Below are 14416 nucleotides of genomic sequence, written 5' to 3' on the forward strand. Positions count from 1 at the left end.
GGATAGGTCTGGGTCAGACCTGGAAGACCCTGCTATGGAAAACTGCTGCTGAACTGAAACCCTGGGTGAGAAGTGGAGTCAGAACCTCAAAGTCTGTTCAAATAAATCAGGGCTGATTATCAGTGAGTGGTGAAATTGCAGTTTTTACACAATGATATGTACACTGTTCGAGTTTGAGTTTTTTGTAGTTACAGTCATTTTCAGTCATCTAGTTAAATGAAAAACAGATGCCACCAACAAGTATTAGAGCTCGCAAAGATGGATTTACACATTTCTTTTAGTGAGTGTTTTTATCAATAATGCACATGAGAAGGGTCTGAGAAGTTTTATTACATTAGTTTAGCCACCATAAATCAGCACAGAATACAAAACTCACTAAAATTAGCACCTTAGGGCCAACATAGCAAGGATGAAGTGTTATGTTCCAACGCTTAGAACAAACTGGGGGATGATCCTCTTTCCCAGCATTGGTGCAGTGACCATGAGTGCAATGATGGACTTTAGTGAGTGTTTCATTCTGCTCATCCAGAGAAGCCAGCAAAGCAGAGGCAGGCCTGGGGAGAGCAGCTCTCAGGGGCTGCTGTGTGTGCAGCCAGGGCCAGGACAGGCTGCTGTGGCACTGCTGGGTGTTTGCTCAGCCCCAGAGCAGCTCCTGCTTTTCCTGGCAGCAGTTTCCTCGTTGGTGAGCGATCCTCTGGAGGAATCCTCACTCCAAAGGGGTTTGAGCTGCTGGGGCCAGCCAGAAGGAAGGACACAAGCCATGGGTGAGCCTGTGCCACTGCTCCTCCCCAGCACAGTGCATCCCCTGCTGCAGCCCTGCCTGCAGGAGCAGCACCCAGTTCATGCAATAACAGCTCTGATTTTGGGTCCCAGGCAGTGACAGCCCTGCTTCTGCCCCTCTCCAAGGCAGTGCAGCCACAGATGCTTCCCTAATCCAACCACAGCTTGCATCCCTCATCTCAGCCCTGCTCTGCAGTAATCCCATTCAACTGCGTAATTACTGCCATACTCAGACAACTGTATAATTTCCTCTTGTGAATTAATAACAGTAATCATACTACTACTAATAATAACGGTAATAAACTATTGTTGGGATTTCCCCCCATTATTAATTGCTTGCTCCTTTGGCCTTCCTATGGAGATGGCCAGCAGCAATGCCAAGCACGAAATTGTTCTTTGATTTGAATATTGTCAAATGCCTCCTAGAGCTCCTGGTGAGACCACCAGTTTGTTCCAGAGAGGACATGTTCAGTAACCATCAGATGATGATGACTAACTGGTTTATGAGTTCAAGTCAGTGGTCTAGAAGTGAAAGGATTTATTTTTCTGTTGGCTTTTTTTAATCTCAGCATCAATCCTCAGAGCCAGACTCATCCCATTTTTGTCCCTCCATCAAGCTGTGGTTACACTGATTCGTCAAGATGGTTTGAAATTCTTTTCTCTTGTCCTTTGAGGTCAGAGGCTTCTTTGTTCCTTAATATTTTCCTCTCCTCAGAGTATTTTAGGATGATTCTCTAACCCTGTCTTGTTAAAGCTAATTGGACAGGACCTTAATCGAGGTGACTACATCAGATGTCGTGTTTTCCCCTTCTCTCACCACGACTCCAGCCTCTTCCAGGAGTTATTATTTTGGAGAAACTTTTTCTTAGGAAGTATAAATGTTTGGAAAAGAAATTAGCTCCAAATGTGACTAGCCACTCACCCATAAGTCATGATTTGCCTGTTTTCCCAGGCTTTGTTTCTTATACCAGTCAAAGGAAAGCTGAAAACAAAATAGATTAAATGTTTTCGCAACGTAGCATCAAAGGCCATAATTTTGCTCATTCAAATAATTTAAACAAGATCAGACAAAGTGAATACTTGGAAGGGACCCATTCTAAACTCACAGGAAACCCAAGTATTTCAGGAACTGGTGGTGTCTGTGTGAGATGGGCAGCTAGCGCTGAAGCGATGCCACAGTGTGGTTTTCAGAGAAAATTGTGAGAAATTAATCAGCTTGAATAGATCCAGTCAAAATAAGGGAACATTTTGTACATCAGATTTATGGCTTTGGTTAGAAGTAGTGAGATTCATTGAGTACAACATATCTTTTGAAAGCGCTTTTAAGTGGGCATGTGGTGTTCTCCAATCACTGAATGTTGCTCATGTATGGGGGGTTTTTTCCACTGGCTCCTTTTTTGACTGAAATGCAAAGCTGTTTTCTTGATCCCATGATACTTTTCAAAGTATTGAGTACACAGCTGAAGAAATATGCACAGTGAAGTAATTAGGCAGTGAAAACAAGGCTGTTTTCCTTCTTGTGAATTGTCTCAGCAAACATAGAACCTTACAAACCCTAACACTTTGCTCGTTTCCCGTGCCAGCGAGGAAGTAGAAGAATATTTTGATTTAAAGTAAGGCTCGAGCTGAGGACTTCACCAAACCTTTCTGATGGTGCTCAAAGCCCACAGTGACCCTCTGCCCACCTCCTGTGCTGGGGACAGCACCAAGGCAGCTGCTCAAGCCCAGCAGGACTTCAGGGCTGGGTTTCATTAGTGTGAGAGCAACTCAGAGAGACAACTGCAAGCTCCTTCTGGTGTCCAAGAGGCTCATCAAATCAAATATGTTACATCCGTTGCACTGGTGTCCTGGTGAGCTATTACGTCACCCAGCAGGAGAAAATATTCACATTTGGATCGTGCAGACGCAAACCCAGGAGCTCGTTAGTGCAACTGTGTTTGGAGACATTGAATCACTCCCAATTATGTGTTCTAACAATTGCCCAATTGCACCTCATACAACTTCAGCCTTGAGTTTCTCCTCTTAAATTCCATACAGCGCTCATGAAAACATTGATTGTTCTGTAAAGGCTAAATAAATGCCTAATTGCATTTCAGTAATGTATTTTTCTCCAAAACAATTTTTTAAACCACTCACAGATAAACCCATTGCCATTTAAATACTGTGCATGAAACATGAGTTTTTATTCAGGGTGAAATCCTGGCCCCAATGAAATCAATGGGAGTTTTGCCATTGACTTCAGTGGGGCCAAGATTTCTCCCTTGATGCACATGATATATTTTTCCTGACATTTAGAATGATGAAACAGCCCTGGTTCTGATTAGCCCAGGGTATAAATAGTATCACTCAACTAGAGCAAAATTCAAATCAAACCTCAGGCATCTTTGCTGATGCTGCTTTGTTTTGCAGGGCTGTGTGCTCATGGAGAGACCCAAATGGCCATTTGGAGTCAAGGACTCCATCTGAGCCCCCTTCTCTGGGTTTACACTTCAGGGTACATGGGGAGCAAAGGGTTAGTAAGCATGGAGGCATCCAGTCATATGTCTTGTGACATACATTTTTCCAGCGTGAATTCTTCATTAAAAAGGAACCCTTGATGTCTCACAGCTTGTTACCAAATTGGGCCTTGACTCTTAATATAATTTAGATGAGTTTAAAATACACTTCTAAGAAAAGCTGCCTCCACATTTATAAAAATTGTATACCATAATATTAGGGAGAAATCTGCTGCTTGTTTTGACAAGTTTCTTTTTTTTTTTTAGTATCTTATGAATATATTTTAACCTGCTGCTTTATGTTTGAATCAGCAATACTGAAGGAGGAAAGCAACATAGTTGGATTTCTGAGACTATCCAATAAATTGCTTGCATATTGCACAGAAAAAAATCTTATTTTTAACCTTTCTCTAAAATTTAGGTCCCTTTTTTGGACAGAAGGAGTCATTGGAAAGCAGAACTAGTGGAGACACAGTGGAAGAGATTAATAGATGCTGAATGTAGAGGGAATTGTCTCAATCAGGTCAGTTACTTTGCAGAGTTACTCCAAAGCTTCCAGGACCTGTGTAGTTCCCCTGGCCATGCTCAGAGCATCTTCCAGACATCTCCAGCATGGATGGAGCTCATCAGCTGGGGGGAGGCTCTCTCCATAAGTGGGGAGGCAGTGGCACAGCCCCTCTGCTCCTGCTGCCCCTCCCTGATCCCCCCTTATCTCCACCACTCCCTTATCAGCCTCTGCAGCACACATGGGGCTGTGATACTTCATGAGACATGATAGAGAGTAAGGACCTGCTATTGGCCTGCTATTCAGGCAAAACTCCCACTGGCATCTCTGAGCCCTTAAATAGTACAGCATGTTGCAAGTGGAATTGTTTATTGTGTTCAGTCGGAGCCGGCTACAGCCAGCTCTCACTACTGACTCAACCCCGCGCAATCTCACCCTCCTGTCATCCCACACTGCTGCACTCACTGGGCCCAGCTCTGTTTCCACTTAAATGCTGGGGAAAAAATGGAGTTAGGATTGCTCCACCATCTCCTTCTGAATTCTGAATTCTTTTCACTCTTGAAAAACTGCGCGAGAGTCTGAAGGATGAAGACAGCAGCTGAGACACTGTGTTGGTTGTGTGATTCACACAGCCCTGGCAGCCAGGGCTGACCTGAGCCCAGGATCTGCTGTTCCTGTAGCTCACCCCTCTGAATATCAGCAGATCAAACCCATGGAGTGGCTCAAGGTGAATATCAGCAGCAGGATTTGATCCCCAGTGGGTCAAACAGATAAACGGTCCCTGCTCTCCTGTTCTGTGCTCCAGTACCCAAACAGAGCTCCTTGCAGCAGATTTATCCCCAACCATCACAGTGTCTGAACATAGGACCTACAGGTATTATTGCAACTTACTTAGCTTTATAAAGCACCCTTGCAGCCTTATTCACACACACCCCTGGGGAATGGTGCATGCAGCAGGTTTTGTCATTTTAGCCGTGTTAAAATTCATCTGGTAACTCTTTCTTGCTAAATGCAGGTAGACACACACTCTTGAGTGAATAGGATATGCTCCACTTGTGAAGTGTAGAAGCAGGTCAATAGACAACTTTCAAAAGGAACCATTTAGGATAATTAAGCAGCACATACACACCAGCAAGAGTTTATTTTGTATTGGAAGGCATGTGGTTAGGGAAACAATAGCAGTTTTTTCCCTGGAGAACGTTAATTAAATTGAATACCCTGGAAAACTGAACTATTCTTACCACAAATCTATAAATCAAACTGTTCTGTTTGCTTAATATAATGCTTTGCTATTCTAGTCACACTGAAGTGGGCCAGCCACACAATGCCAAGATATTTCCATGATGAGCACATTAGAAACACTGATTGACTATAGATCTTATGGATGTGAGGCCAAACCCATATCTCATTTACTCCAGAATAACCAAGATCAAAATCTGGCCCACACTGTTCAGATTAGTGCATAAATAACATGAAAGGTTTGTGAGCTCTGCAGCAGATGCATTATGTACTTGTTATTTGTGCTCTAGAAGTCCCTGGCAACTCCAGCAAGGCACCAGGACTCTGCTGTGTGAGGTGCTGTGCAAACACAGAGCAGAAAGAATTTCTCTTACTGCTTTGCCAAAGTAGCTTGAAAGTACCTGTGAGCAGATATTCACCTCCCCAGCTCATCTCAGCAGGGTGAGGGAGCAGCATTCTCTGCTAGAGGTACAGGACAGGCATTGGCAGCCTGGTCAGCTTGGTCCTGTCCTCTCACAGGCTAAAGGGGCTCTTCTTGCTAAGATATATTGTGACTCTGAAGCTGAGATTCCCAAATTTTGTACCCAGGGGCCAGCTGAATTTTCATCTGGCGTAAACTGAATTTCTCATCCAGGCTGAGGCTGCCTGCAGGGGTTTGGCCAGCTCAGCAGCAGCCCCTGAGAGCATCACCCACAGCAGGGCTCCAGTGCCACAGTGGCTTCAGCTGCCACTCAGGTCTGCATCACAAGACACATCAAAACACCCTGCACACATGGTGCAAACCTGGAGAAGCGTTTTCATGTTTTCTTGAGTGGGCTGTGACTCAGGTTCCCATGGAAAACCCTTGCATGCAGTTGTTACTCATTGGAAAAAAAGGTCATTTTAGCTCCAGCCTGCCAGCTTGTTATCTATGTCTCACTTAGATGCTAAATAGAATTTAGGCAAGGAAAAGATCCAAAATTTTGGGCTCTGAAGGGAATTTTGCATGCGCTGAGGAAATCAGTTTAATATCTGGCTGTGTGCTCTGCAAAAGCAATGCACAGGAGTGAGCACATGTCCCTGAGACAGGGGCAGGCTCCATGCACAGAGGGATGCAGGAGCCACACCAACCTGCACAGGGAAATCACTGCCTGCAGTGGATCAGCATCTCTGGAAGAGGTGCTTCTTGAAGTTCTCCAAGAAATGCGTAATTTGGAATGGTCCTTGTGGTATACAGATTTTCTGGGCCTTGTTTACATCACAGAACTTGTGTCAGTCAGCAGAGCAAATACAGAGAGAGCTGGGCTTGGATAGCCATGGGAATATAGAATTCAAAGGCCACACTCTCCCCTGAGCAGCTCAAAGTCACCAGTGACACTCTGCTGTGCCCTCACTGTAAGGTCACCTGCACAGCATCCCAGCACTGAAAATAAAAATTTCTGACACCAGTCCTGACACAAAGCAGCCTCATTTATCACAATCTGCAAGTCCTGTTCATTGGAAAATCAAAACAGGTGGCTTTTTCCACCAGTCACAGGGTGGCAGCTGAAAGATTTGCACAAATTTCTGCTTTCTTTTCCAAGCAATGCTCACTCACCCTCTTTCAACCTCATCCCTGGGCCAGAAGTGGGAAAGTTTCCAGTGTTTGACCTGATGGCTCCATTCAGAATAGCAATCTTATCTTGAATTAATAAGGCTGGGTGACAGTGGATAGGCAGGAAAAGACATATTTTGTGTCTCCCTAGAAAACTAAGTGACAGTATGGAACAGTGACTATTAATATCTGCTCAGCTCTGTCACAATTTACTGGCCTTCATTTGTGAGATAAAATATAAAGCCTTTATTTTACAGCATGTAGAGTTACTAAACTTTAATATATAGCCCAAACATGCTACATATACCCACTGGAGTGGTTTAGCTGCTACTGGATTGCAGTTATCACTTGTAAAAAAAAGACAATTCCTCAGCAGTAAAACAGTGTCATGAGATGTGCACGGCTGTAACTTTCCAAGCCATGTAATTTCGCCTTTCTGAGGGAGTTATTTCTGATTCTGTCATGTATGAATGTTTTGGGCTCTCTCACAAGAATTGCAGAAGTATGTTATATTGAGGGAGAGATCTGGTATAAATCACACTTGTTCAGCCAGACATCAGTCACATCACAGGGAAAAATGAACGCTTCTTTCGCTCTCGTGTCTGACCCCTCCAACACAGTATTGTCCCTGCTAATGAGCTGAAGATTTTTGCTGATTCGTTACATGCAGCAAATATAGAAGCAATGAAACCCATCTGTGTAATTTATTCATTGATTTGGACTTGAATCCAAGTGTGTTCTAAGTAGTTCTTGTCTGCGTGCATGTGTGTGAGAGAGAATAGCTCATCAAAAACAAAAAGTCTTAAACTTACCTGATTGAAATATTTATGAATAATGGAAAATACCCTGGATCTCCTCCTCTGCAACCCAGCAACCATTTCAGAAATGGTTTAGTGTTAAGTAAGGGCTGCTGGTTTCAGCCCTATATTTGCAGTAAGATCAAAAGATCATTTTTAGGGAGGTCTCCTGATAATCCTTTCCATTCTAAAAATAAACAAATAAAAATATCAGGGAAGGATGGAAAGCCGAAATAAAATAAAGCAAGCTCAAACACACTTTATATTTCCTCCTTAATGCTGAAAATATACATTGTGATGGTAGTTTTGTGCATTCCCTATGATTTCAACTTTCTGTAAAACAATTTTAATTTGGGGAGGTGTCACTGTTTCTACCCAGAGCTCTTCAAAACATTGCTGATTCCAATTCACCTGTTAAAAATCTGTTTTCCTTTAAGCTACCTAAGGGCCTATCTCTCTTATTTCAGAAACAAAGTAGTGTTGTGAAGGAATTGGTTTTAAGCAGTTGGTTTGAGCCTGTTTAAGGTTCTATTTCCCATCTCCAGCCACTGTGGATATTTGGTTTGGGATGCAGGGGCTGTATAAAGCCTCCCACACAAACATTCCCACCTGCACAAGCAGCTCTTTCTGTGCTCTATTATGAATGACAGAGAGAGGTTTATTGAGCAAAGTTTATGGAGAGGTGAAGGTTTGCATGTCCAACCCGTGCTTTCTGATCACACAGCTGCCTTCTGGATGGGAAATGCAAAGGCAGAGGTGCTGGATGGTGCTCCTGCTCTGCAGACACCTTCTGCTTCATAATTCCAGCAGGCTGATGCCAAACCTCACAGGATCCCAATGAAGAAAGGGAAGGGAAAAGAACAAATTTTAAAAAGAAAGTTATATTACACTCAGCAAATGGAGTAACAGTCTGATTGAACACAGACAGGGTTCGCTCAGAAACCCTCCTTTCTTTCTTTACAAGTGGAACATTAACGAGCTGACCAGCTCTGAGGTAAGTCAGACTTTTTCTCCATTCTGCAGATTTTTCGGTTTATTATTTTCTCCCCTGACTGAGTGCCGGTTGCAACAGATTAACAGGTCACCGGACTGGCCCTGAGAATTGCTGCCGATTACCTCGTCCCCGCCTGTTGCTCTGCGCTCTAATGGCATCATTTACCGTGCGCCCTCTCCGGCTGACATAAATCTGTCGAGGGGCAAGTGGGGCTCATCATTCCGGGGGTAAACGATGCTTTTTGCTCGTTCCGCATCCAGGCAGGCTGAGCATGAGCCTGCAAAGGGACACGGAGGTGCCGGGTCCGAATCTCCGAGCCCGAACCTCAGCAGCGACAGCGAGAAACATCTGAACCAGCACAGCATCGCTTACTCACAGCACCGACGGCCCTTCCACTCGAACTGCTTCAAATTAGTCGACGCCACATTCTTTTCCTTCTGTGCGTTTTGTTTTCCGCCTTTTTTATTTTTTTTCCTTTCCCCGCTTTAAACGGGGATGTAAAACTGAGATATTTCAACCGGCTGAACGCGAAACAGCCCCGCGGAGGGGAGGGACAAGCGGCGGGCAGGGCTGGAGCGGTGAGGAGGGAGATGCAGGAGATGCGCGGGCAGGAGATGCGCGGGCAGGAGGAGATGCGCGGGCAGGAGATGCGCGGGCAGGAGATGCGCGGACAGGAGGAGATGCGCGGACAGGAGGAGATGCGCGGACAGGAGGAGATGCGCGGGCAGGAGATGCGCGCCCGCGGGAGGCTGCGGATGTTCCTCAGCCCGGGCCGTGTTCCTCAGCCCTGGCTTCCCCAAGGGAACTTACCTTCGGGACGTGTGCGGGTGGAAAAGTGGGGACATTAAAATCAAATTACAGGCGTGTATAAAGACAGAGCCCTTCGCTGGCAGCGGGGATGATTAAACGGAGCAGCTCGGGAAACCTCCCGTATGAATATTTCATGTGAAATGATGCGATCCCCCCCAAGGTACAAGGGCCCTGCTTAATTAAACTGGTGTAAACGTTGCCTTTTACTCCTTTTTTATTTAAGTTATGGGGAGGAGAGGGCAGATTGGCCGAGTTTTACCCTTACATCCGAAAACGAAGGAGCAGCTTTTCCACGGGAGGGGGAACCGCTGGGAGCATCCGCGGGGTCGGGTGCGGGGACAGGGACCCTGGGGCCACACGGCACTCGCCGGCTGGGACAGGCGAAGCTCAAGCGATGGCAGAGGAGGGCAGGGACAAGCTCTGGGCCCGCGTTTGCCCGCCCGCACCTCCATCCTTTCCCGCGGGAACGAGAAAGGACTGCTGGCCGCTGTCAGTCCCCGTTCGCTGCCGCCCAGCCCAAAGCCACCCCTCGCCTGTCTCTGACCCTCGTGTCAGGGTGGAAAAGGAGCCAGAGCGGCTCTTCCCGCAAGACGAGCCCCTGCCCAGCGGCGGACGAGGCGGGGAAGGTGGATTGGGGTCCCGAGGGCGGCAGCGCGGCCGGGGGGTCCCTGGGGGGTCCCTGGGGGGGCCCTGGCGGGGCTGAGCCCCCGGGATGTGATGGCAGCCCCGCGGTTTCCATGGCGATGCTGGGCCCCGCCACGCAGGACAGCCCGAGCCCTCCCCTCCTGCATTTCCGAGGCCGGGATGGGGCGCTCGGGTGGGAGAAGCGCCCACAGCGGAGAGGGAAAAGGAGGAGCCGCCCTGCCCGCCCCGCCCGGCACCGCTGGCACCGCTCCCGCCCGCCGGGAGCCTCCGCTCCACCCAGCGGGGCTTCGGATCTGCAGGGAAAACCTATGGAAAACACCGACCCCAGCCTCCCAGGACTGCGCCACAATGGTGGGAAGGAAGCGGATTTCCGACAGCCCTTGACTCTCCTAAAGACAAATTGGCGTGAATTTCCGAGTCTGTCCGGAGCTGAACTCACGGCCCTTCCTCCAGACTCCTGACAATGTCCCCGTTCCATTCAATCCCACACTGGGACCTTGGCATGTCCTAATACACGACATTCCCTTCCTTCCTTCCTTCCTTCCTTCCTTCCTTCCTTCCTTCCTTCCTTCCTTCCTTCCTTCCTTCCTTCCTTCCTTCCTTCCTTCCTTCCTTCCTTCCTTCCTTCCTTCCTTCCTTCCTTCCTTCCTTCCTTCCTTCCTTCCTTCCTTCCTTCCTTCCTTCCTTCTCCCTTTTTTCTCTCTTTTCCCCTATCTCTCACACCTTTCCATCTTTATATTTCTCACACTTTTCCATCTTTATTTTTCTCTCTTTTTCTTTTCCTCTCTGTTTCCTTGCAGATTTTAATCAGGGCAGGGCTTTCTATTATTTTGCATTCCCAGGGAATTTAAATAAAATAACGTTATTCTTATGAAAATACCTTTCCGTGGTTTATTTGAACAGCCTTTACTCTTCCAAATCACATCTTCCCCTTCCCTCTCTTTTCCGTGATTCTGAGCAGATATTTGGCAGCCCACGGAGAAGCAGGTAAGGTGTGGGCTACAAAAAGGCAACGTGCTTACCGGGACGAGGAGAGTGGCACAGGAGAAAACTCTCTGAAAAATGTTTTTAAATCATATTTGGATCCTAAACTTCCCAGCGCAGCAAACGCCTCCTCTAGACACACGCACGCCAAATAAAATAGCCGTGATCGCGTGGATTATAAATGAGATCACAGAAGAGTTTATCTGGGAATATCTCAGTCTCGAAACCCACAAGAATGCACTTTCTTCCCTGCCTCTGATACCCACTTGCTGATCTAAAGATAAAATAACAGCCGTGCTTGTATTCCCCGGCCTTGAGGAGAAAGTCGGGACTTCGCGCGTTCTGTGAACACAGCGAAACCACAAAAAGGTTGTTCAAACACTGATAAAGCCAGGGGTGTAACTCCACAGAAACACCGGGATCCAGCAGCTTCTCACCAGTCAGGCTTGGATCAGCTGCTGCTTCCAGGCGTGCGGGATCTGACAGATGAGTTTCCACACCTTATCTGAGTTTATTTGTGTCCAGGTCACCGACACTCATTCAGACAGCACTTTCACTGGAGGAAATTGTTTCGAATTCTTCATTCCTTTTTTTTTTTTTTTCTTTTTCTTTTTCTTTTTTTTTTTTTAATTCCTTTTTACTTAAAAACACAATTCTATAGGAAAAGGGAAAAAAAAAATTTAAAAGCGCAGCTGAAGCCGAGCATCTCTGCTCTTCTGGACTGTTCCCTTCCTGACTGGAAATCCCTGAAACTTTCCAGAGCTCCATGTGTCAGGCGGGAGAGAGTGGAGCAAGGAAAGAGGATACTGCCAGCCTGTCCTTTCCTTTATAGGTAAAGGACTTTTAGAAAGGTAATTCCAAGCAGGAGTCTGGGTAAGAACATTGCTCCCTGCGGAGCTGCTTTCTGCCCCCTCCAAGCCCCCAAGGAATGTTTTCAGGCGGTGCAGGAGGCACGGAGATCCCCGCTCCCGCTTTATAGCCGGGCTGTAAACGCCTCGCCGAGGTTTACTCACACTCAAACGCTTAATTAAGAAAACATTAAGGGTCCAGCTTAAACCAACAAAAGCCAAGCAGCTCCGAGACGGGTTCCCACTCTCCACACGGCGGCTGCGAGCCCCCTCCCTGCTCAGAGCCTCCGTCCCTCCATCCCGTCTGGATGGGGCTGGGGCTGCCCGAGTGCCCGAGCTCCGCATCCCTCTCTCCTCCTGCGGGGCTGATGCTGCTCCTCTCTTCCCCCTTTCCAGGGGGAATCGGCACCCAAAGCCTTTCCCGCCCCTTCCCTCAGCCCAGACGGACAAACGCAGCTGGGACTGGGTTATTTTGGAGCCGTCTCCCCAGAATGTGAAGGAAAGAACCACTGGGGGAGGACTCGGCGTCCCCCGGCCGGTCCTGGGCTCTGTGAGAGCGCAGCCGGGGTGGGGTGATGGGGATGTCCCCTCCTGTGCCCGGCCAGTCCTCACCACCCCGAGTGGAGGATCAGGGCTTTTCTACCTGTCCGGAATGACAGGCCAGGTTTCTTCGGACTGTGAGATCCCTTGCTTCCCCCAGATCCTGCCTCTGCCTGCTCCCTATTATTTAACTGTCCCAGGAAAAAAAAAAAAAAAAAAAATCGGCCAGTTTTTCTGTCCGTCCGGCCTTGGGGAAGGAAGCAGAATTAACACGGGGGAGGTGACGTGCGGAGCATTGGCAGAAAAGCGTGGACTTTGTTTTAAGACATCAAAAAGGAAGGGCAGAAAAGGATGGACACTACCTTCCAATACACTTTAGTTGGCTGGTGACAAAAACTCCGGGCATGCTCTGAATGCGTAATTACCCCCAACTGAAAATTCCCTATCTAATTTGATATTTGGTGCTCAGCAGAAGCTAGCCTTCGTAAATAATATACAAAGTAAGAAACCTAATCCAGCAGGCTAGAATGTTTAATTCATCATTATGCGAGCTAATTGGAAGGTGATTATATGGTAATTGCTCATTAGTGGTGTATATTTATCGCTGTACCTTATGTCAAGGCCATGGGAATTGTGTAGAGTCTGTTCTCTCATTTCAAGGATCAGTTTCAGAAGCAGGAGCAAAGCGGGCGAGATCAAGTTCTTCCTGACGTCAGGTCCAGCCGTGGGCGATGGAGAGCGGCTCTATAAATGCTCTCAGCAGCCGGGGCTCCGGCCGGGCCGTGCGGGGACAGGGGCCGGCCGGGGCAGCCACGGCGGGGACAAGGATGAGGATGAGGATGAGAGAAGGCAGATCCTGCCTCCCCTTCTCCATCCAGGGCAGCCACCCGCGGGGCGGGCTGAGCCGGGTGCCCGCAGCATCCTCGCTCGCTCCCGGCCGTGCCTGGCGGGGACACCGGGGACAACGCGGCCCCTCCGGGCAAAGAGGGGTCCGGGGGCACCGGGAGGGTTCCCCCACAGCCCACGGGTGGCTTTCCCCGCAACAGGCGCTAATTGCCAAAGGTCAATGAAAAGCGAGCAGGGGAAGGTGATTAATGGCCCTTTCGGTCCCAGGCGTGGGCCACGGGCAGGGCTGCGAGTGTCGCACCACGGGAGAGGCTGGCGGGGAGCGAGGTTACGGCTCGGGGTCAGGAGGTTCTCTAAACTCCCGCTTCCCCCTCGCAGCGGGACCCTTTGCAGAGGTGAATCAATGGCTCTGTGAGCTCCGAGCGGGGATGAGCCGCGGATGGACACGGCAGCCATCTCCCAGCCATCACGGGCTGGGAGAATCCCGTTCAGCAGGAGCCCGGCCCGGGCGGCTCTGCCTGTTTCCTACGGGCTGGGCGCTAATTAGGGGGGACCGCTAATTTCCGCCGAGCCCTCGCAGGTAACAGCGCGATCCGCCAGAGGAGGAAGGCAAATAAACAGCGTTTAAACACAACAGAGCCAACAGAACGAGGCCTCACCCCGGTCCAGCGGCACAGAGAGGGCTGCGTGGGTGCGGGCTTGCCACGCGTGGGGAGCGCAAATCCCAGCGGTGGGAAGCAACCCGGCTGGGAGCCGCTGGCTGTGTCCGAGGGGAAAGGGTTAAACCCCCGAGGCCGGAGGGGTCAGGTCCCGGAGGGTGGGGATGCTGAGGGGACCTCGGGCTGAGAGGGGCCGGGGGGGCGAGGGGCGGGATGCGCTGACCTTGGCCGACACACAGAGCCGAGCGGCGGAGGAGGGACAGCAGCGGGGAGAGCCCCGGCCGCCCGGAGCCCAGCCCGGAGCCCAGCCCCGCTGCCGGGACGCTGCGCGGGGCAGCGCGCTCCGCTCCGCACCCGCGGCCGCCGGGCAGCGCTGCCAGGAGCGGCCCCGGGGTGCGGGGTGTGGGGGTCCCCGCTTGTCCTGCAGCCCCCTGAGCATCCCCGCCGGGGGTCCCCGCTTGTCCTGCATCCCCCTGAGCATCCCCGCCGGGGGTCCCCGCTTGTCCTGCATCCCCCTGAGCATCCCCGTCGGGCCAAATCCCCCGCCGGGCACCCAGGGGGATTTTCACCCGCGCGTCCTAGAAGGGAGAGCCGCTCCCCGGCAGCCGTCCCCCAGCTTTCCTTCAAAAAAAGCCGTAAAAATCCGCCCGAGTTTGCAATTCGCCACCCGAAATCCGCGCTCCCTCCCCCTCCACCCCTCT

This window comes from Ammospiza nelsoni, chromosome 8, assembly GCF_027579445.1.
Source record: "Ammospiza nelsoni isolate bAmmNel1 chromosome 8, bAmmNel1.pri, whole genome shotgun sequence".
Lineage (NCBI taxonomy): Eukaryota > Metazoa > Chordata > Aves > Passeriformes > Passerellidae > Ammospiza > Ammospiza nelsoni.